At 39.1% G+C, this 21258-nt stretch overlaps 1 protein-coding gene across 1 annotated transcript in view; it reads left to right on the top strand.

The window, feature by feature from the left end:
- Positions 1-3874: 3874 nt before the first annotated feature.
- The window catches only part of ARHGAP19 (Rho GTPase activating protein 19), a 53698-nt gene continuing 36314 nt past the window's right edge, over positions 3875-21258 (top strand). The window contains exon 1 of the mRNA XM_061210860.1: positions 3875-3894. The gene's annotated coding sequence lies outside the window, so the exon portion shown is untranslated. The remainder of the gene's footprint in view (positions 3895-21258) is intronic.

Here is a 21258-nt window from a genome sequence, read left to right on the forward strand (position 1 = left end):
TATGTGTGTGTTACCATTAGAATGAGACACCATGAGAGAGCGACGTTTTGTTATGCCTGTATCTCCAGGCCTAGAACAGTGCCTGGCACATAGTAGGCATTCAATAGATATTTGTTGAATAAATGTATTGTATAGAAAAAGATCTGAACAGACACAAACAGAAAATAGTAGTTTCTTAGAGGAGGGACTAGAATGTGGGGGGAGGTCGACAAGGGAGATTTTACCTGTATCATTTGAATTTTTTTTTTTACAAGGAAAATGTCTTCATGTATTACTTGTGTAATTAAACAATATAAAAAGAAAAGAGCTAAATATTAACAGATGATGAAAAAGACATTAAAATAATGATTCCAAAGACTTTATCATAACAAATACAAGTTTTCTGGTAAAGGAAAGGGGGAAGGAAAGAAAGGGATATTACAGGTGAGTACATGATATTTTGGTGGGACTGTTGACCTTTTTGACAAGAGAACAAATCATTACATTTTTTAGAATTTTTTCTTTTTTTAATGTTCAATAAGCACCCTTACCCTATCCCTATCTAGGCTCATTACTGATGTAAGGCTCAGAAATGCTTATTGTACACATGATATTTTTATATTTTGGTGTGGGTATCAAAATGTCCTGCTTTAATTCAAGCCGAGGGAACAGCAAGAACAAAAGTGGAAAACAGATGCATCTGGGGACTCCAAGTCACTTGCATTGTTGGAGGGTGGGGTTAGAGGTAGGGAGGGGAGAGGACGATGCTGGGGCTGGGGTCATGGGCAGATCCTTCTTTTCTTTCTCTTCCATCTTGTTCCTTCTTTTGCTTCCCTCTTATATTTCCTCCTCCTTCCCCCCCCCACCCCCATTGAGGCCAGGGCCTGGAAACACAAAGAAGATTCGAATACCACATCTGCCCAAAGCTCCAGGTCTGTTGGGGTAGGTAGATGGATTTGCAGTCACATTTGTGGCAGACTCACGGCCATGCCTCTGCTCTTCAACCATCCTTTAGAGCCCTGGCCTTCTTCCCTTCTCCGCACTTCTGAATTCTTGCGAGTCTGTTCTCTACTTTGGTATTTAGTCTTTCGTAATTCTAAACTGTCTTCTGTTGTATGTGACTTACGTGTGTCCATTTTGTCTCCCTGAGTCCACTGTAAACTCCTTGAGGGCTGGGGCCACTTTTCTGTGACCTTTTGTTCAGCCAGGCTGTTGGAAACAAGAGGACTTTCTGAACTTTCAAGAATGCCTGCTGTACAGCTGTGCTTATCGTTGCTCTAACAATCAATAACTAGACTGGGTAAGGAAGATGATCTCGGGGGAGCCGTGACATCCTCGCAGAAACAGGGTGTGCAGGCTTGTCGGCTGGGGGGTACTTTTAGAGCACTCAGCAGTGATACTTGCTTGTAATCAGAAGGCACAGCAGGACAGCTGGTTTTGAGGAGGGACACTCCCCTCTCCAGGCTAACCGATTAAACTGTAACCTCAAGTGTAATGTATGGTCCTTATCAGACAGCAATGGAGATAGAAGTGTTATCTGAGAAGGGAGTTTGGCATTCTTTTTTTCTTTTTTTTTTGGGCCTCACTGCGGAGCATGCAGGATCTTAGTTCCCTGACCAGGGATCGAACCCGTGCCCCCACCCGTGCCCCCTGAAGTGTAAGCTCGGAGTCCTAACCACCGGACCACCAGGGAATTCCCGTGGAGTTTAGCATTCTTAATATTCATCATCTCACCTTGAACATTTATCTAGACTTAGTGTGTGCCAGACACTCTGCTGTGAAGCAGCTCCTCAGAGATTATCTCATTTAATCTTCACAATACCCCTCTGAGAATTATCATTGTCCTCACTTTACAGAAAAGGAAGTAGAATCAGAAAGTTAAGTAACTTGTCTGGTGTCACACAGCTAGAAGTGATGGAGCCAGATTTGAGCCTAGGCTCACTAACTCCAGAGCCCATGCTCTTAACTACGGTGCTGTAGTTCCCCAAACATGAAGGACTTTGTGTAAAAAATGTCATCAAAACATGAACCAGAAATATGGTGTTCTTCCTAGTTGTAGTGGTAATAGTTTAAAGTTTTGAACATTTCTTCTGTGTGAAAGCATCAGTTTAATTCAGTCAGTCAATTAATTGATGTCCTGGGTGTCATGGGGCCGGTGGGGGGCAGGGAAACCTGTTCACACTTCAGGGAAAGGGCAGAATTTGAGCCTTGGGTTCCCTGCTTTGTATATACAGCAGTTATGCAACCTGGATTTTCCGAGGCTGTCTGGGGTTCAGTGAAAAATTTCACTGATATGTGTTTGCTGAATTTTGCATTTCTTTTCATGCATTTGTACAATAAGGACAATTTGTTAAACATAAAACTAAATGCAATTTTATTTAGACACTTTTACCAAACTTATAAATTCATCAATTGAAATAATCTATTAGAATACTTGATTCAATTTTTGATTTGGATAATAGAGCCTGAGGATTTACTTATTCATTTACTGAAAAAATATTTTTTGAAGGCCACTATGTGCTACATGCCACAGGGAGCAAAACAGATGTAGCCTCCACCCACATGTGGCAGGAAGTCTAGTTGGGAACCCTCCCGTGAAACAAATGGTCACACAAACTATATAAGTTGTGATAAGAACTATGAAGGAAGAGTACAAGTGTTATGTGAAAGTTTAGTAGGGGAACTGATTTATTCGGGGGGGGGCATGGAAGGCATCTGAACCAGTGACTTTTATTTATTTTTTGATTTATTATTATTTTTTTTTGCCGCACTACACGGCTCTTGGGATCTTAGATCCCCGACCAAGGATCAAACTCAGGCCCCGGCAGTGGATGTGCAGAGTCCTAACCACAGGACCACCAGGGAATTCCCTGAACCAGTGACTTTTAAACTGAGATGTGAAATGTAATAAAGCAGGCCAGCCGGAAGAACAACAGAACAAAGGCTTTTGAGAAACTGAAATATATGTGGTTAGAGCTTAGTGAAAGAGAAGGAGAGTGCTGGGAGATCCTCAGGTGAAAGGATGTCAAAAGGAACAACAGGAAAAATATTCCTAGAAAAATCCAGCAGAGAAGAATAATACAGAGAAAAAATTAATGCTTTAAGTTTACAATGTTCTCGCATCTGTTGCCTCAGTTAATCCTCACCAGAAGCCCGTGAGGCAGGGAGGGCAAGCATAATTATGGTTATTTCTCCCACTGAGGATTAAAGCTCAGCCAGGGACAAAATTATGCAGGTTTTGTCTCCATGATTCAGATCAGAGAGGCAAACTCTGTGGGTTGTTTGGGAAGCTGGAAGGGAGCGGGTGGAATGAAGAAGTGACCCCCCCCCGCCCCCCCCCCGCCCCCCCGGTATGCTGTCTAAAGAAAGCAGGCTGTGAACTAAATGTAATAAGTACTTCTTGGCTCCCACTCTGTACCTACAATTCTGGGTATATCAATCTGTATCAGGACAGAAAACGAATCTTGCATTTTAGAGAGTGACTCTTAAAGTCACTTTCAAGTTCAACAGATCTGTAATTCTGAGTTTTATACATCAGGACAAAATTTGAGCATTGGCTTGGTATTTCTGACTTGAACCTAAAAGTCGGTGGAATCCGAAAGGTTAATCAAAATGAGAAACTACAACTCCCGGCAGGCCTCGGGGCTGGGTTTCCCCCCTCCTTTTTTTCCGCCAAGACTGGGGGCGACCAAGGACGGTTAGTTATTTGAATAGACCTATAATATCATGAAGCTGTTTAGGTTGAGGAGGGCCGGTCAAGTCATCCAATCGTGTAAAAGAGGGGGAAACACCTTAGCCAATCCAAAGGCAGGGGGGCGGGGTCGGGGTTGGGGGTGGTGAAAGAAGTTTACTGACTAAGATGGCGACTGAGGCGCAGAGTGAAGGGGAGGTGCCAGCCGGCGAATCTGGTCGGAGGTGAGACGAGCTCTTGGTCCAGCTGCCTTGGAAACGAGGCCGTGGGCTGGTCGTACTGATGCCCTTCCCCCGGGTCACGGTGACCCAGCGGGGCCGGGCTTTGTTCCTTTCTCCCGCGGCGTTTCTCATCTTCGCGCCTGCGGGAGCTGAGGCGCGGTGGTCCGGCCGCGGCGCTGGGCTCCAGCTGGGCCCCCGCTTGGTCCTGCTGATGCCCGTTGGGGGACTACCAGCGGCGTTGGCTGCAAACCGACCAGTTGGTGGTGGCAGCGCTGCCTGCCTTTGCGCTGAGACTCATCTTGATGGTGAGGAAACTCAAGCCCAGAGCTGTTAAGCGAATTTCCTAACGTCTAACAGCGCAGAGAGAGAACGCTGTCAGTACTTTTTAATCTCTTCCGAGGCAGTTTATGTGGTTAAGTCGGAGCACAGATTTGAGTGTCAGTTGGAAATGGGTTTGAGTCCTTGGGCCAGTTAAACATTTAAAAATTTTTATTGTAGTAAAAACACTTAACATGAGATCTACCCTGTTGGTACAATTTTAAGAGTACAATAAGTAATGTTGACTATAGGTACAGTGTTGTACAGCAGATCTCAAGAGCTTGTTCATTTTGCTTAACTGGAACTTTATGCCTGTTAATTAGTAACTCCCCATTCCTCCTCTTCCAGCTGCTGGCAACCCCCATTCCACTATTTAGTTCGTGAATTTGATTATTTTAGATACCTCATGTAAGTGAATACCTCATATAAGTGGAATCAGTTGTCTTTCTGCAACTGTTCTTATTTCAGTTAGCATAATGTCCTCAAGGTTCATCCATGTTGTCACATATTGCAGAATTTTCTTTTCTAAAGGTGAGTAATATTCCATTCTATGTGTATACTACATTTTGCTTGTCTGTTCGTATGTTCATGGACATTTAGGTTGTTTCCACGTCGTGGCTATTGTTAATCATGCCTCAGTGAACGTGAGAGTGCTAATAATTCTTTGAGATCTTTTTTTTTTTTTTTCTTTGAGATCTTGATTTCAGCGATTTTGGATAAATACACAGAAGTGAGATTGCTGGATCATATGGTAGTTCTAGTTTTAATTTTTTTGAGAAACCTCCATACTATTTGCTATACCACTGCCCTATTTTGCTTTCCTACCAACAGTATACAAATGTTGCAATTTCTCCCCATCCACACCAACACTTGTCTTTTGTTCTTGTTTTTATTGCGGCGTGCGGGCGCTCTAGGTGTGGCGCGCGGGCTCAGTAGTTGCCGCACGCTGGCTTAGTTGCCCCACAGCATGTGGGATCTTAGTTCCCCAGCCAGGGATTGAACCCGAGTCCCCTGCATTGGAAGGCGGATTCTTAACCACTGGACCACCAGGGAAGTCCCAACATGATTTTATATAAAGAAAACCCTTAAGACACTAACAAAAAAACTGTTAGAAATAAACAAGTTTAAGTTGCAGGGTACAAAATCAACCTACAAAAATCAGTTGTGTTTCTATACAGATAGAATGAACTATCTGTAAAGGATATTAGGAAAAGAATCATATTTACAGTAGCACCAAAAAGAATAAAATACTTGGGCCAATTTTTAAACTTCTCTCAGCTTCAGTTTCTTCATCTGTAAATGGACATAATGATGTCTATTCCAGAGAAAGTCAGAATTAAATCAGACAATCCTTTTAAAGCTCTTAACGTTGAGCCTAGTAGATAATAACCACTTCAAACGTAATAGGTTTTCTTTCTCCTAGTAGAACAACTAAAGATCAGATCAGAGGGATCTGCAGTTTAGGAAATCATTACTTTATTTCTAGAGTGTTTTCTCCTAAGCAGGCACACTGAAATTTAGCTTCTCCTAGAAAGAATTTCCAGGTGGTCTTACCCCAGCTTTGAGACCTCAGTTGTCTTAATTGAGTAAATGTATATTAGAATTCAGTAGAGTGAGCTTATTTACATTGCCCTGGTGCTTTGGCTTTGTGTCTGTTGGTGCTGTTTATACTGAATAGGAGATTCCAAATCTTGGAAAGCTGGGTTTGTGAGTGGGCACTGGAGTCCCTCCTTAGCAGAGATGGGAGTGGTTGAATGTGTTATTTACTATTTTATAGGGAAGAGGTTTTCCCTCTTGGAGCTGCCTATAAATGGTTCATCGTTTTTTTTGCCCAGAAACCATAGAGGGGGTTGATAAATTTGATTAGATCATCCCTCAGCCTGCTCTAAAATCTTGAATTGTGATGAAAATCTGAAGACAAAATACCATTCTGTAGTGGGAACTGTTTGAATTTCTTTAAAGGATGTTGCTGTTTGAATTTAAATTTTGGGCTATAGTATTAGTTACATGATCAGTAGATATTCCCAGAATCTTATCTGAACCTGAAACTGTTCATATCGTAAAAGAGAAGTTGAGTTTTCTAAAGCTTTTTAGGGCGGGACACGTATATTTTTATTACATATTCCCAACAGTTAGCTTTGTCTAGGTGGTCAATAATGAATGAATAATAGTTTTTGTCATTTTTAAGATATAAAATATTACCTTGTGGTGATAAGTGCCATGCAAATTATGTTCTGCAGATATTAACCTTTCTAATGTTCTGTTGGTGGTGTGGCCCCTTGTATTCCATAAAGAAGAGGAAAGAGTTGTCTGATTTGCACAGATCAACACATATTTGCGTGTTGGAGAATATATGATCATCTGTTCAGAACTGTCTAGCTTTCTATTTCTATTTCTTCATTATTATTTTAAGCCTGCACCTAATAATAAGGAGAATCCACAAATAGAAGGTGTCCACTCTACCCGTAGTGGTATAAAAATAATAGAGACTCTTAAGGGCCAAAGAGAGAAAAAGGAAAAGCTAAAGCAGGAAAAGAAATATAGCCACCTCCCCACACAATTGGCAGTAGGGAAATACAGCTCAGTACTTTTTGAGTTGAAAAACGACATAAAAAGAAAGTACTAACTATTATTAGATGAAGAGGGGAAATTGATAACAAAGAGTCACAGGCTTTCTAACCTCAATGTTCACTGGAAAAAAAGAAACCCACTGTGAACCTGAAAAAGCAAACGGGAACATATAGGGGTGGAGGGAGGCAGAGCAAGCCGCCTAAGTGATAGCACTTGTGAAAAGCTGGAGACAGTTAATATGCCAGCAGCGTCTAAGTTTTGGAGCCCAAGCCTGCCCATGGAACTTAGGGAGCTTTGGAACAGACTTCGGGATACTTACATCCCATTTTGGAAATGTTTTTGGAGGATAAGGAAGGTGCCTGAAGATGGGGAAAGTGTCCTGTATCCTGCTGATTTACCTACACCGTAGATTTCCTGAAGTCTTTTTTGTTATATTGTTCTTTCTCTTATAAGACAGCTGTGTGGTCCTTTGAGAAAAGTGATAGATGGAACCTATTGATCTTAGGAAGAATTGTCTTTTCTCACTTGTACAAGGGGAAAACATGGTTTAAATGTCCGAATCCAATTTGTTGTTTTTTTTTTTTTTTTGGCCGACCCAGGAGGCTTGCAGGATCTTAGTTCCTTGACCAGGGATTGAACCTGGCGCCACGGCCGTGAGAGTGCCAAGTCCTAACTAACCACTGGACCACCAGGGAACTCCCTGAATCCAGTTTTTTATTTGTACTGTCAAATTCCGTGAACGGTAATGAGGAATAGATTCTTCAGGGGTCTTTCTTGAATCTGAATCTTTTTATTTTACATTTTTATCAGTTATCTGGCTTAGAGAGTTTGACCATTATATTTATAGACAAGGCCAGTCTTGGTAGAAGGAGGGGGGAAGAAGAAAATAGAATTTTAAAGTTAATCTGTATAAACTGGTCAGTGGCCTACCTTTCTTTGCCTCTAACCTTTAGCTGTAGAGTTTGTGAGATTAAACAGTGCAAAAGAGGGAGGTTGCTGGGTGGTTGTGTGGAAGTCCTCAGAGAGTGGCAGTCTTTTTTGTTATTGCAAGTCCAGAAACTATTTTATCCGTTAGATGGATTTGGGGACTGACTCTATTCAGGCTTACAAGCCAATCTATAAAGGCAATTTAGGTAATTTGCATGAAGAATATAAATGAACTTATTTACAAAACAGAAATAGACTTATAGACATAGAAAACAAACTTATGGTTACCGAAGGGGAAAGGCAAGGACGGGGGAGAGGGATAAATTAGGAGTTTGGGATTAACAGATACACACTACTATATATAAAATAGATAACCAACAAGGACCTACTGTATAGCACAGGGAACTATGTTCAATATCTTCTAATAACCTATAATGGAAAAGAATCTGAAAAAGAGTATATATACATATATATATGTATATATATGGCTAAATCACTTTGCTGTACACCTGAAACATTGTAAATCAAGTATACTTCAATTAAAAAAAAAAGAATATACCTGATATGTATGTCATGTTTTCCCATTTTATCCTTTAAAGAGACACATTACAGCTGATTGATTAGATTATTGCTTTCTTCTTCTTCTTTTTTTTTTAATTTTATTTTTGGCTGCATTGGGTCTTCGTTGCTGCGCGCGGGCTTTCTCTAGTTGCGACGAGCGGGGGCTACTCTTCATTGTGGTGTGCGGGCTTCTCATTGTGGTGGCTTCTCTTGTTGTGGAGCACGGGCTCTAGGTGCGCAGGCTTCAGTAGTTGTGGCACGTGGGCTCAGTAGCTGTGGTGCACGAGCTTCAGTAGTTGTGGCTCACGGGCTCTAGAGTGCAGGCTCAGTAGTTGTGGCGCACAGGCTTCGTTGCTCCATGGCATGTGGGATTTTCCCGGACTAGTACTCTTACCCGTGTCCCCTGCATTGGCAGGTGGATTCTTAACCACTGAGCCACCAGGGAAGTCCCCCCCCCCTTTTTTTTTTTTTAAATCAGCACTTATCAGTACTTTCTTCCTGAAGATACCCTCTGGCTACCTGGAGTGAACCCTTTTAATTACATTTTATTAACCATCTTTTAGAATGGGTTGTTTCTAGAAATGCCAGAGCCCATCTATTTTGTGCTGATGTTTTGCTAGTTTTTACCTGCTATATCAGTCAGGGTTCAACTAGGACACAGAAACTATACAGTAATTTGAACAAAGAAAGTTTAGTATAAAGAATTATTGATTATAACAGGGGATTGGAGTAACAAGGGATTGGCTAATAAGAAGTAAAGAGATCTCTAAGCAATATACAAATGGGAGAAAGCAGAATCAGCTATGTATACCAAGTCGTCATGTTGTACACTTTAAATATCTTATAACTTTGTCTGCCAATTATAGCTTGATAAAGCTGAAAAAAAGAAAAGAATCCACTGTACTCCATAGGGCTGAGATAGAATGTACTAAGAAGAGGTACCCTAGGGCAGAGATCCCACCTTGTTGGAGAAGGCATGGCTGTGGCTCACAGAATGGCAGAGAACACTGCGGAAAGCTGTTAATAGGGAGGTGTCTTGGGGGGAAGCAACTGGCTTGTGGGTGCTGCTGGCTGCTGTAAACTGGAGTCTATCAGTGGAGAAGTTGTGCACGCTGCAGGAGCTTGCCTAGACGAGCAGCCTGGAACTGGAAAGGGAAAGGCCCTGCCTCCTACACTGTCTCTGCAGTGTTCTTTATTCGTAATGCTTAACGTTGTGCCAGCTGGAAAAGGAAATACACTTAAAAGTCTCTGGCTCCATTTTTGCAGAGTAGGCAATGATGGGTGAGAGGCAATAAATTGATAACTGGCACATGGAGAATCATCTTATCTCCAAGTTCCTAGCTTCCCTTTGCTTCAACACTGCGTAAGTCTATTCTATAGAAAAGTATGAGGTGGTGTGTAGGATCTGAATGAATGAGGAGGGACAGAAACAAGTCAGAGGACAAGAAGGTGATTGGTGCTTAAATTTGCTTGGACAAACTTATTTGTGTGTAAGCTTGTAAAGGTCTATATCCATTCCAAATGGAATGACAGTTTTCTGGAATAAAGAGCCTGAAGCAAGGCTGTTAAACATGGGGCTTCCCTGGTGGCGCAGTGGTTGAGAATCTGCCTGCCAATGCAGGGGACACGGGTTCGAGCCCTGGTCTGGGAAGATCCCATATGCCGCGGAGCAACTAGGCCCGTGAGCCACAATTACTGAGCCTGCGCGTCTGGAGCCTGTGCTCCGCAACAAGAGAGGCCGCGATAGTGAGAGGCCCACGCACCGCGATGAAGAGTGGCCCCCACTTGCCGCAACTAGAGAAAGCCCTCGCACAGAAACGAAGACCCAACACAGCCATAAATAAATAAATAATTCCCATTTAAAAAAAAAAAAAAGTCACATAAAAAAAAAAAGACTGTTAAACAATAGTTATTAGGTTAAATATAATTTATCTGATTTTATTTTTTTGAGGCAGGCTGATGTCTAAGATATATAGTATTACCTTATTGGTCTTTGCAATTTCAAACAGGCAAAGATCCCAGCAGGTACGTTGTTTATTGATACTTTTCCCTCAGTTAAAGCCGTATGTGCCTTTGAGCAAGCTACTTTAACTTTTCATATCTTTTTACTTGGGGTTACTGGCATGTAGTTATATGAGGTTTTAGAAATTGGTGTTTGTAATGATGGGAAATATATATAATTTTAAAAGAGTTACTACATTTCTGCCAAGGTCTAACATACAGTAATGTTTTTTTGGTCTAGTTCTAGGATTGGGTATTGCACATGGATCTTTTGCACCAGGGTAGCTTTCAGTTGTAATTATCAGTTGGAGTAATACCCTCTTATCCAGAATTTAGCTCTGAATTTGGCATAACAGCATTAAGCTTGGAAGTTTTATGATTTTTTTTTTTTTAAAGAATCTGAGTAACGTGGAACAGTGAAAATAGTTGAAATGAGTCCACTTGAAGAACCAAAGGCTGCATGCTATGTGCTGTGATTTGGCTGAAAAGAAGTTCCAATTTGTAAGAAAAACCAGGACTGGCTTGTGAAAAACTAGGAAGCATTGGAAAAATGGTGTGGAAGGGAGAAGAGCAAGAGAAAAGACAAAAATTTAAAAAGGAAAATATGAAGAAGAGAGGGTGACTTACTAGTAGAGGCTGCCAGCCACGGCCTCAGGGCCAGGCTTTGGAGGCAGCGGTGATGAAGCCTGCAAGACTGATCTTGGAGAACCGAGGCTCCAGAGAAGGAGGAGGGAGGCAGAGTACTCAAGAAGCCCGCTCTGTCCTCTGGAGGTGGAAGCATGGAAAGGAGGGCTCGTACTGTGGGCAGACACTCTTACACATCTCTGTGTGTTAGGGCTCTTTCAGTCATACGTGACAGAAACAGACTAGCTTAAGCACAAAGAGACACTGCTTAGCTCAGGAAACAAAAGTCCAGGGCGTAGATCAAGCACAGCTTAATCTGTATTGAAGATCTCAAATCTCAATGTCCCAGGCATCTGCTTTTTGCTCTCTTAGATCTGATCTCTGTATTTGCTTTATAAAAGGGCAGGTTCTTCACAAAAGGTGGCAGACATGGACCACCAACAGCTTCAATCTTCCATCTGGTTAGCAATCTTAGCATCTAGCAAGAATCTTGGAATTGAGTCTTTTTGTCCTGGTTTGACTTGCGGGCCTTTGTCTGAATCAGTGAGGAGGATAAAATGTTTCCATGAGGTGAGCTTGGGTCCTGTGCTCACACTGGTGGCCAGGGAGTAGGGTCAGCCCACCAAACTACATAGATTAAAGGATCGGAAGAGGTTGTTGCTCAAGGGGAAACGGGAAAACAGATGTGGGAAGCTCAAACAGCAGTTGTCCACTACACCCATCTTCACAACTCCCCTGTGCACCCTCCTTTGCTTCAAGTTACGTTTTGAAAAGGGCTTGCCACTAATGTGTGGAGAAAGCATTTTATGTTTCCTAAAAACCTACCAAATAAAAAACCAAACAAAAAAGCCCTTTAATTAAGTACTACTTATCTTTTTTTTTTTTTCCTCCACTGTCAAACCCTTCTCATCTTTAAGACCTACCTCAAATTTCAACTCTTGTATAAGGGTGAAAGATTCTCTCCTAACTCTGCATTCTTAGAGCTTTCATTGGCTGTACCATGCATTTGGCAGTTAATGATCTTGTATCATCTTTCGTGTTACAGTCTTTAGCTACTACTTAAAATCTTGTAGGAAAACCATTGTTCTTTTCTGTAGTTAAGTATAAAACTATAGTGATGGGTAAAAAAAGAGTGAGTTTGTCAGAAGCTCACAAGTTTTGTGATTTACCTTATAAATAATTACTTAAATATGGAGTGAGTTAATGACAGTACATTTTATAATGGGAAATGTGTTAGTATCAAACTATAACACTGTATAAAGCCATAGCTTTTAAGATAATCAGATGAAAACATAAATAACAATATCAGTTATGAAATTAAATACAGATGATTTGTCAAGCTGAACTATTACCTGAAGGCTAGACACCAGTTTTTTGTTATTGCAAGAATGAAACAGAATCACAGAAAAATTCAATCTCCTGCCAGCTGAGTTTTGTTATGCTGTAGTATTTATTAACCCTTAAGCTTTAGAAGAGTTAATATGTAATTAAAATATTATGTATACTCATAAGTATGAAAATGAGATGCTTCCTTTAAAGGTATATAGATTAGGCATATAAGTTTAATTAAGTTTGGGCCTTATTTCTTTTGCTTACTGACCAGGGTATATTACATAGCATAAAACAAATTTCTTGGGACTCAGTAAGATTACAAAATACGATAATGATCTGAGCCAAGCTGTAACAGATAAACTTTCCCTACTTCAACAGAAAATATTGTCCAACATACCATGTAAAGCTACATCTATTTCAAAAATGTTCCTGATTATATTATCCTAATTTTCTTTTTTTGCTCCATTCATTTTTCACCATAGAAAATTAAAATGATTTGGTTGATCTTTGTCCAAGTTTCTGAAACGTGTTACAATAAAGAAGTAAAACATTATTTGACATGCTTTAAAATAATATGTCGTCCGTTTAGAGATAGAGATGTCTCAGTTGGGTTCTATCAGTATCAATGAAAAGAGAAAAAAAATTCATGAATGAAATATAGAAACCACATGCGTGGTTCTTAATATTAAATTTGTAATTGCATGCCCTATGACAGCTACAATTGCTACATGTGTTTTTTTTTTTTAATTTTTTTTAATTTTTAAACATCTTTATTGAAGTATAATTGCTTTACAATGGTGTGTTAGTTTCTGCTTTATAACAAAGTGAATCAGTTATACATATACATATGTTCCCATATCTCTTCCCTCTTGCATCTCCCTCCCTCCCACCCGCTACATGTGTTTTAATTGTACCTTTGGGGAGGGGGGAACCTCATTAATTTAGGAATTGTAACTAAAGAATGACATTGGGATTATATAATGAAGTTCTTCACTTGTTTTATTTTTATGCTGAACATAATTACAAGGATAAAACCAAGTAAGTAAAAACAATGACACCAAAGAAAAACTCACCAAATAACAGGAAACTAACAATTAGGGGAAGATGAGAAACCAAGAAAGTGTACAGGAATATCATTTAGTAACATTCTTGACGTTATCATCAAATACTTTGTGCTCTCTAAGAACGTCAAACTTTAATCAGAGAACACTACATGCACTATAATAAGCCCTTTGAAATATGGCTAGCTTTTTTTTTTTTTTTTTAACTTTGGGTTTATTTATTTATTTATTTATTTTATTTATTTATGGCTGTGTTGGGTCTTCGTTTCTGTGCGAGGGCTTTCTCTAGTTGCGGCAAGTGGGGGCCACTCTTCATCGCGGTGCGCGGGCCTCTCATTATTGCGGCCTCTCTTGTTGCGGAGCACGGGCTCCAGACGCGCAGGCTCAGTAATTGTGGCTCACGGGCCTAGCTGCTCCGCGGCATGTGGGATCTTCCCAGACCAGGGCTCGAACCCGTGTCCCCTGCATTGGCAGGCAGATTCTCAACCACTGCGCCACCAGGGAAGCCCTATGGCTAGCTTTTGTATGCTTAAGTCTATTTAGCATTTTGAAGTTTTCTGAATTTTGGAATCCCTACAATCCCTGCATTGGTTGCGCTAATAGTTTCTTCACTCAAGTAACAAGGTCTACATTATTTTTTTTCTTTTGGTCAGGTCATTTTGTGGCTGCTGTCCTTGTGACCAAGCTCTCCTTAATTAGACCTTCTGTTCAATCTGCTTCATTTGTTAGGATGACCCTAAGCAAGAGATCAATCATTTTTCAATCCATGTTTTTCATCGAATAAACATGGCTTTTGAATATTAAAAATAAGTACACCAATGTGAAACATACAGTTATGTCATTGTGTTAAACTTTCATTGAAAATTTGAACCCAGGGTATGTATATTAAGATTGTACAGAGGGGGGATTCCCTGGTGGCACAGTGGTTAAGAATCCACCTGCAAATGCAGGGGACAAGAGTTTGAGCCCTGGTCCGGGAAGATCCCACGTGCTGCAGAGCAACTAAGCCGGTGCACCACAACTACTGAGCCTGCGCTCTGGTACCCGCAAGCCACAACTACTGAAGCCTATGCACCTAGAGCCTGTGCTCTGCAACAAGAGAAGCCACTGCAGTGAGAGACCTGCGCACCACAACTAGAAAAAGCCTGCACTCAGCAAAAAAAAAAAAAAAAAAAAAAAAAAGATTGTACAGAGGATAAAGCCTAAATTTATTAAAGCATAAATATTTTAACTGACACAATAGATTCTTTTTAGGTGTTAAGAAATAAAAGTGTTGAAAAGAAATTGGAATATTTAAATTGTAAAAATTTCATTTCAAAAGTATTGTATACTTCATACACTGTAAAATCTCATATATTAGAATCCGTCTTTTCAATATCTCATCATCTTAACAGTTGGTGTCACTCACAGTGCTGAGTGGGAAAGTGTATTGTGTTTCCCCAAAGTGGTGGTTGCTTAAGATTTACGACAGTGAAAAAAGTCTCATAATTGCTTCCAATTTCAAAGGAGTTTTAGCAAATGCCCAAGATCTCTTTAAAATAATGACACTTAAAAGACTAACATTTATGTGCAAATGCAATAAAAGAAAAATTGTTCACAACCCAATTTTTAAAGTCATCTCGTGGGGCCTTCTGGGTGCCCATGTGCTAATTGCACCTGTAATTGACCACTTGTATTTTTGAAAACAGACATAGTGGAAAAAAAATAGTATCTTGTAGTGTTTAGTGAATTTTAAGCTTCTGGATGCCAGAGACTTAGTTTAGTTTCTTGTTCCTGTACTTTACAGTTTCTTAAAATTATAAAGCACTCAGTAGATCACGGTTAGTTGGAACTTAAATGACATGTGAGTGGCTGTGATTTCTTGTTTGGCTAACATGTGCCTCAGAAAAGCAGTTCACCTTCTTATGATGGTTGATGAAGAGACTTACGATTAGTTTCGTAGAATACTGACTAAGAGATTAAAGCTCTTAAGAATTTTCAATATGTGAAGTTGTATAGATACGAACAAGTCATATGCCAGAGCAAAAGCATTAGCTGTCTCTTGGATAATATTAGTATCACTCTGGACTTTGGAACAAGTGGATTTAGAAGTAGTCTTTTGGAACCTAATCTGATCATAGGTAGAAATACTTTGGTTTTAATTGCCTGAGGCTCATGGCATTTAAAGTCTGTAGGAAAAGATAGTCTCCTGAAGCTTTGACTATACTTTTTTGAGGGGTAAACAGCTTTAAGATAATGATACGAGAGACACTGTGTTGTCAGTGAAGCATCCTATAGAACTTTCTCCAAATGAATAGGGAATTTTGCTGTTACTTTTCTAACACAAGTAAACTTTCTTCCAATTGTACACCAGTCTGGGGGAGAAAAAGTAAGGGAGGTGGCAGCAACAGAATTAATACTAATTCTTGTGACACCCAAAGGGATAAAAATTGACAAGTTAAATATATGTTAATAAACTTGTGTTATTGGTGCTCAGAGGAAGAATAATTAGCCTTCTTTTTTTTTTTTTATAAGTTTATTTATTTATTTATTTTTGGCTGTGTTGGGTCTTTGTTGCTGCACGCGGGCTTTCTCTAGTTGCGGCGAGCGAGGGCTACTTCTCATTGTGGTGGCTTCTCTTGTTGCAGAGCATGGGCTCTAGGCACACGGGTTTCAGTAGTTGTGGCACGCAGGCTTAGTAGTTGTGGCACACGGGCTCTAGAGCGCAGGCTCAGTAGTTGTGGTGCACAGGCTTAGTTGCTCCACGGCATGTGGGATCTTCCCGGACCAGGGCTCGAACCCGTGTCCTCTGCATTGGCAGGCAGATTCTTAACCACTGCGCCACCAGGGAAGCCCTAATTAGCCTTCTTGACTGAGAACTTTCCATCGTCATTTCATAGGGCAGAATGTTTAGGTTAAGAGGGTAAGCAATCAGGAATTCCTTCATCTGCCACTTTAATTCAGATCAAGTTGCTGTAGTAGTCTGAAATTAGTTCAAGTTGGGATCAAATAAATATAGGGGCCAAATATATATATATATATATATATATATATTTTTTTTTTAATTTATTTATTTGTTTTTATTTTTGTCTGTGTTGGGTCTTTGTTGCTGTGCACGGGCTTTCTCTAGTTGCGGTGAGTAGGGGGCTACTCTTTGTTGCAGTGCGCGGGGCTCCTCGTTGTGGCTTCTCATTGCGGAGCACGGGCTCTAGGCGCGCAGGCTTCAGTAGTTGTGGCATGCGGGCTCAGTAGTTGTGGCTTGTGGGCTCTAGAGCGCAGGCTCAGTAGTTGTGGTGCACGGGCTTAGTTGCTCCACGGCATGTGGGATCTTCCCGGGCCAGGGCTCGAACCTGTGTCCCCTGCATTGGCAGGCAGATTCTTAAACACTGCGCCACCAGGGAAGCCCCAAATATATTTTTGTAGATGATTGGAGTCTAAATTAGTGATAAGAGGTCCATATTACAAAACCTTGGACAGCTACTCTTAAGGGAAGATCTTGGGATGCAAGTGTTTCAAAATTTTTGTTTAAGAAATTGGATATTATTTCCTGAAAAACTGTGGTACTACTCATCAACTTTAAACTGTTTCTGTTATAAAAACCCTGCCAGCTTGGACACACGGGGCCTACTTTTATCCTTTCTTTTTATGTACAACTTTCATAATACCAGTTTAACTTTGTCATGTAGAAAAAGGGAAGAATAATAGCCTCTTCTTTAATACTTGTATTATTCATATCTAACAGCTGTCCAATAAAGTGACACATTTAAAGCCATGTTTCAGAGCCAGAGGTTGAAAAAGTAGTAAGAGAGTGCATACTTCTCTCAGGGTGGTAAATCAGGTTTAGACAACTTTAAATATAGCTCATATTTTGATAGATGTTGCCAAGATTGTGGTTCTTGGAGAACAAATCAAGTTAAGCAATTCACTAGGGAGGAAACATTTAGTTTTGTGGGTATGTAGTTTTGGTAGTAGTCAGCCAAAAGATACATCTGCAGGATACAGGTTTTTTTCTTTTTTTCTCCCACTGCCTTGAATTTTGCAGATTCATGGGTTCAACATGCCTCAAAAGCACCTGCATTTCATTTTTATGTAATTGATTTTTCAGCTGTGAATTTTGTTTCCAGTCCTTTCACTAAGCATATCACCTTACATGTAGAGTTCCATCTAGTGGTAAAAGTAATCATTGCAGACTATAGGTAATAAAAAATATCCTTTTTGAGGGGTAGGTCTCGCCTCTATTACTCTTTGGGATAGTTGCCTAGTATATGCATTTAAATACTGGAGTCCTTGCTATTTCTGTATGCCTGTATACTTAACTACTAATTCTCCTGGTTCTAGACATTTATGCAAAAACCTTTATGATGAGGAAATTAACCTTTAGTATATACTGTACTTTGATTTTCTGTGATATTTACATCAAGTTGTAGCAAGATTTAGGTCAAAACTACTTGGTTTCTTAAAAAAATTTGTCATGAAGGATGTTGGTTATACATACAAATAATAATATAATCAGTACTCTTTCTAACACCCAGCTTCAACAAATGTTAACATTTTCCAGATTTACCTCAAATGAACCACTCCCCTTTCCCCCAGCTGAATACTTTATCACAAAAACAGTGCTAGCACCCTAGAAACTCCCCTTATGCCCTCTGGCCTCCTCATAATCACTAACCCCCAAAGGTAGCCATTATCCTGAATGGTAAATACATCTTTGCTTCTCTTTACAATTTTGCTACTTAAGCAAGTACAGATCTTCCTTGATTTATGATGGAGTCGAAAATGCATTTAATACACCTAACCTACTGAACATGATAGCTTAGCCTAGCCTACCTTAAACATGCTCAGACCACTTACATTAGCCTGTAACTGGTCAGAATCATTTAACACAAAGCCTATTTTGTAATAAAGTGTTGAATATCTCATGTAGTTTATTGACTACGCTACTGAAAGTGAAAAAACAGTGGTTGTATGGGTACAGAATGGTTGCTGTCCAGCATCACGAGAGAGTATTGTACTACATATCGCTAGCCCGGGAAAAGATCAAAATTCAAAATTTGAAGTACGGTTTCTACTGAATGCATATTGCTTTCACACCATCATAAAGTTGAAAAATCGTAAGTTGAACCATTGTAAGTTGGAGACTGTATCTCTAAACACTATATTTTTTGTCTTTTTAGAAAATAATTAATTAATTTATTTATTTATGGCTGCGTTGGGTCTTCGTTGCTGCGTGCGGGCTTTCTCTAGTTGCGGCGAGTGGGAGCTACTCTTCTTTGCGGTGCTTCTCATTGCGGTGGTTTCTCTGTTGCAGAGCATGGGCTCTAGGCATGCAGGCTTCAGTAGTTGTGGCCTACGGGCTTAGTTACTCCACTGCATGTGGGATCTTCCTGGACCAGGGCTCGAACCCGTGTCTCCTGCATTGGCAGGCGAATTCTTAGCCACTGCGCCACGACGGAAGCCCTGTCATTGTTTTTTAATTTGCAGTTCCTTGATGTCTAATGATATTGAGTAGTTTTTTAAATGAGATTTTATGGAAATCTCATGCTTGTTTTTCTATTAGGCTATTTATTTTTTCTTATTGATTAATATGAAGTCTACATATGTGCAGGATATGAGCCTTTTTTTTGCTGTATGTATTGTAAATATATTTTCCCACTCTCTTTTTCACTTTCTTAATGGTGTCTTTTGATAAACACAAGTTCTCATTTTAATGAAGTCAATTGTATTGATCTTTTTCTTTTTGGTTAATATTTTTTATGTGTTATTTAAAAATTATTTCCCCACCCTGAGTTCAATAATATATTCTTCTATATTACCTTCTAGTAGGCTTATTGTTTTGTTGTTCACCTTTAGATCTATAATTCGCCTGGAATTGACCTTGTGTATAGTGACATAGGTGTCAATTTTCATTTTTTCCCCCTATAGATGTCCACGTGTCCCCGCACCATTTCGTGAAAAAGTCATTCATTCCCCACCGATTTGCAGTGCCACCTTATCCTGAATCCAGTAAAGAAGAAAGGAAGTAATAAAGATAAGAGCAGAAATTAGTGAAATAAACAACAAACATGTAATAGAGGAGTTCAGTAAAACCAAAAGCTGGAACCTTGACAAAGCTAATAAAAATTGATAAATCTCTAATAAGATTCATAAATTAAAAAAGAGAGAAAACGTAAATTACCAATATCAGGAACAAGGAGGAGGACATCACTACAGAACCTGGACACATTAAAAAGTTCCTAAGAGGATATTATGAACAAGTTTATGCAGTAAAGTTTGAATATTTATGTGAAATAGACAAATCCCTAGACATACATGGCTTACCAAAATTAATACAAGAAGAAATAGAAAATTTGAATAGTTCTGTAACACAAAATAAATTGGGTATATATAATTAAAAACCTTACAAAGAAAACTCTAAGTCCAGTTGGCTTCATCAGCCAATTCCATCAAACATTTAAAGAAGAAATGACACATAAACTTTTTCAGAAAACAGAAAAATAGGACACACTCCCCGACTCACATTGTAAGGCCAGCACAACCTTGATACAAAACCTAATGAAGACAATATAAGAAAGGACAATTCCATGATAATCTCACTTATGAACATAAATGGAGAAACCTAAACAAACTATTAGCAAACTAAATTCGGTAATATATAAAAATGATAATACATCATTACAATATTGGGTTTATTCTAGAAATGCCCAGTTGGTTTAACATTAATCAGTGTCATTCACTACATAAACAAAATAAAAGAGAAAAATTATTTGATTGTCAAAAAATTTTGATAAAATTAAGCACAGACTCATGATAATAAATAAATAACCCTTAGCAAACTAAGAATAAGAAGATATAGCCTGAATTTGATAGTTTATGCCAAAATGATGGGTGGGGAAAGATACCATTTTTCAATTTTCTTTACCCTGATAACTTCTAAAGTTAAGATTCTCTTCATGTTTTTTAGTCATTTAGACCCCTCTTCTATGAATTACTTGGTTATATCTTTTGACTAATTTTCTTTGAGTGTATTTTTCTTATATATTTTAGGTATATTGATAAATTCTGAATACTAATCCTTTTATATGCATAACAAGTGTTTTTTTTAGTTTATGGCTTGTCTTTTATTATTACTTTTAAAGTTTTACATTTATTTGTTACTTATTTATTATGAATGAGTAGTATGTTCACATGAGTCAAAAATCCAGAAAATACAAAAAAGCATACAGTGAAAAGTTTCTCTCCCACTCCTGTTCTTTCATCCAGTTCCTCTCTCCAGAGGCACTGTGACTTCATTTTTTGAGAACTTTGTTTATGATGTTATTTGTTGAACAGACATTTAAAATTTTAATGTAGTTAAATGTTTCAATCTTTTCTTTGTGGATTGTGCATTTTATGTCATGTTTAAGAAATCTTTCTTCTGCCTCATTAATTTATTCTTTTTAAAGTTTGACTTTTTTGGAAGGGAATCTAAAAAAGAATGGATATATGTATATGTATAACTGGTTCACTTTGCTGTACAGCAGAAACTAATACAACATTGTAAAGCAACTATACTCCAATAAAAATTAATAAAAATTAATAAAAAAAATTTGGCTTTTCATATTTAGATCCTTATTCTGTCTGGAATTTATTTTTTGTGTATGACGTGAGGTAAGGATCACCCTTCCTTTTATATTATAAAACTGCTTGTCCTTATACTGTTTATATTGTGTGATTGTTTTGTCTAATACAACTTTCAGTGTGATGGGAGACTACTCTTGCGTTTCATCTATATGTTGGCAAATACAGTTAACTTGGTCCAGTTTTTAATTTCTGTTTTGTTCCTACTTACAGATGAGTGGTTAGAGTCCTAATAAGTACTGCCTTTCAGGCCCCATAATGTGCCCTTGTGTCCTCTAACATGTCTGGAATTTGTGTAGGCTGTGATGGGGCAGGGAAAGGAGGGTTTCTTTGTTACAGCAAACAAGCAGAAAGTGTTTTTCCTGTCTCTTCG

The sequence above is a fragment of the Eubalaena glacialis genome, chromosome 1 (genome assembly GCF_028564815.1).
Source record: "Eubalaena glacialis isolate mEubGla1 chromosome 1, mEubGla1.1.hap2.+ XY, whole genome shotgun sequence".
In the NCBI taxonomy this organism is placed as follows: Eukaryota; Metazoa; Chordata; class Mammalia; order Artiodactyla; family Balaenidae; genus Eubalaena; species Eubalaena glacialis.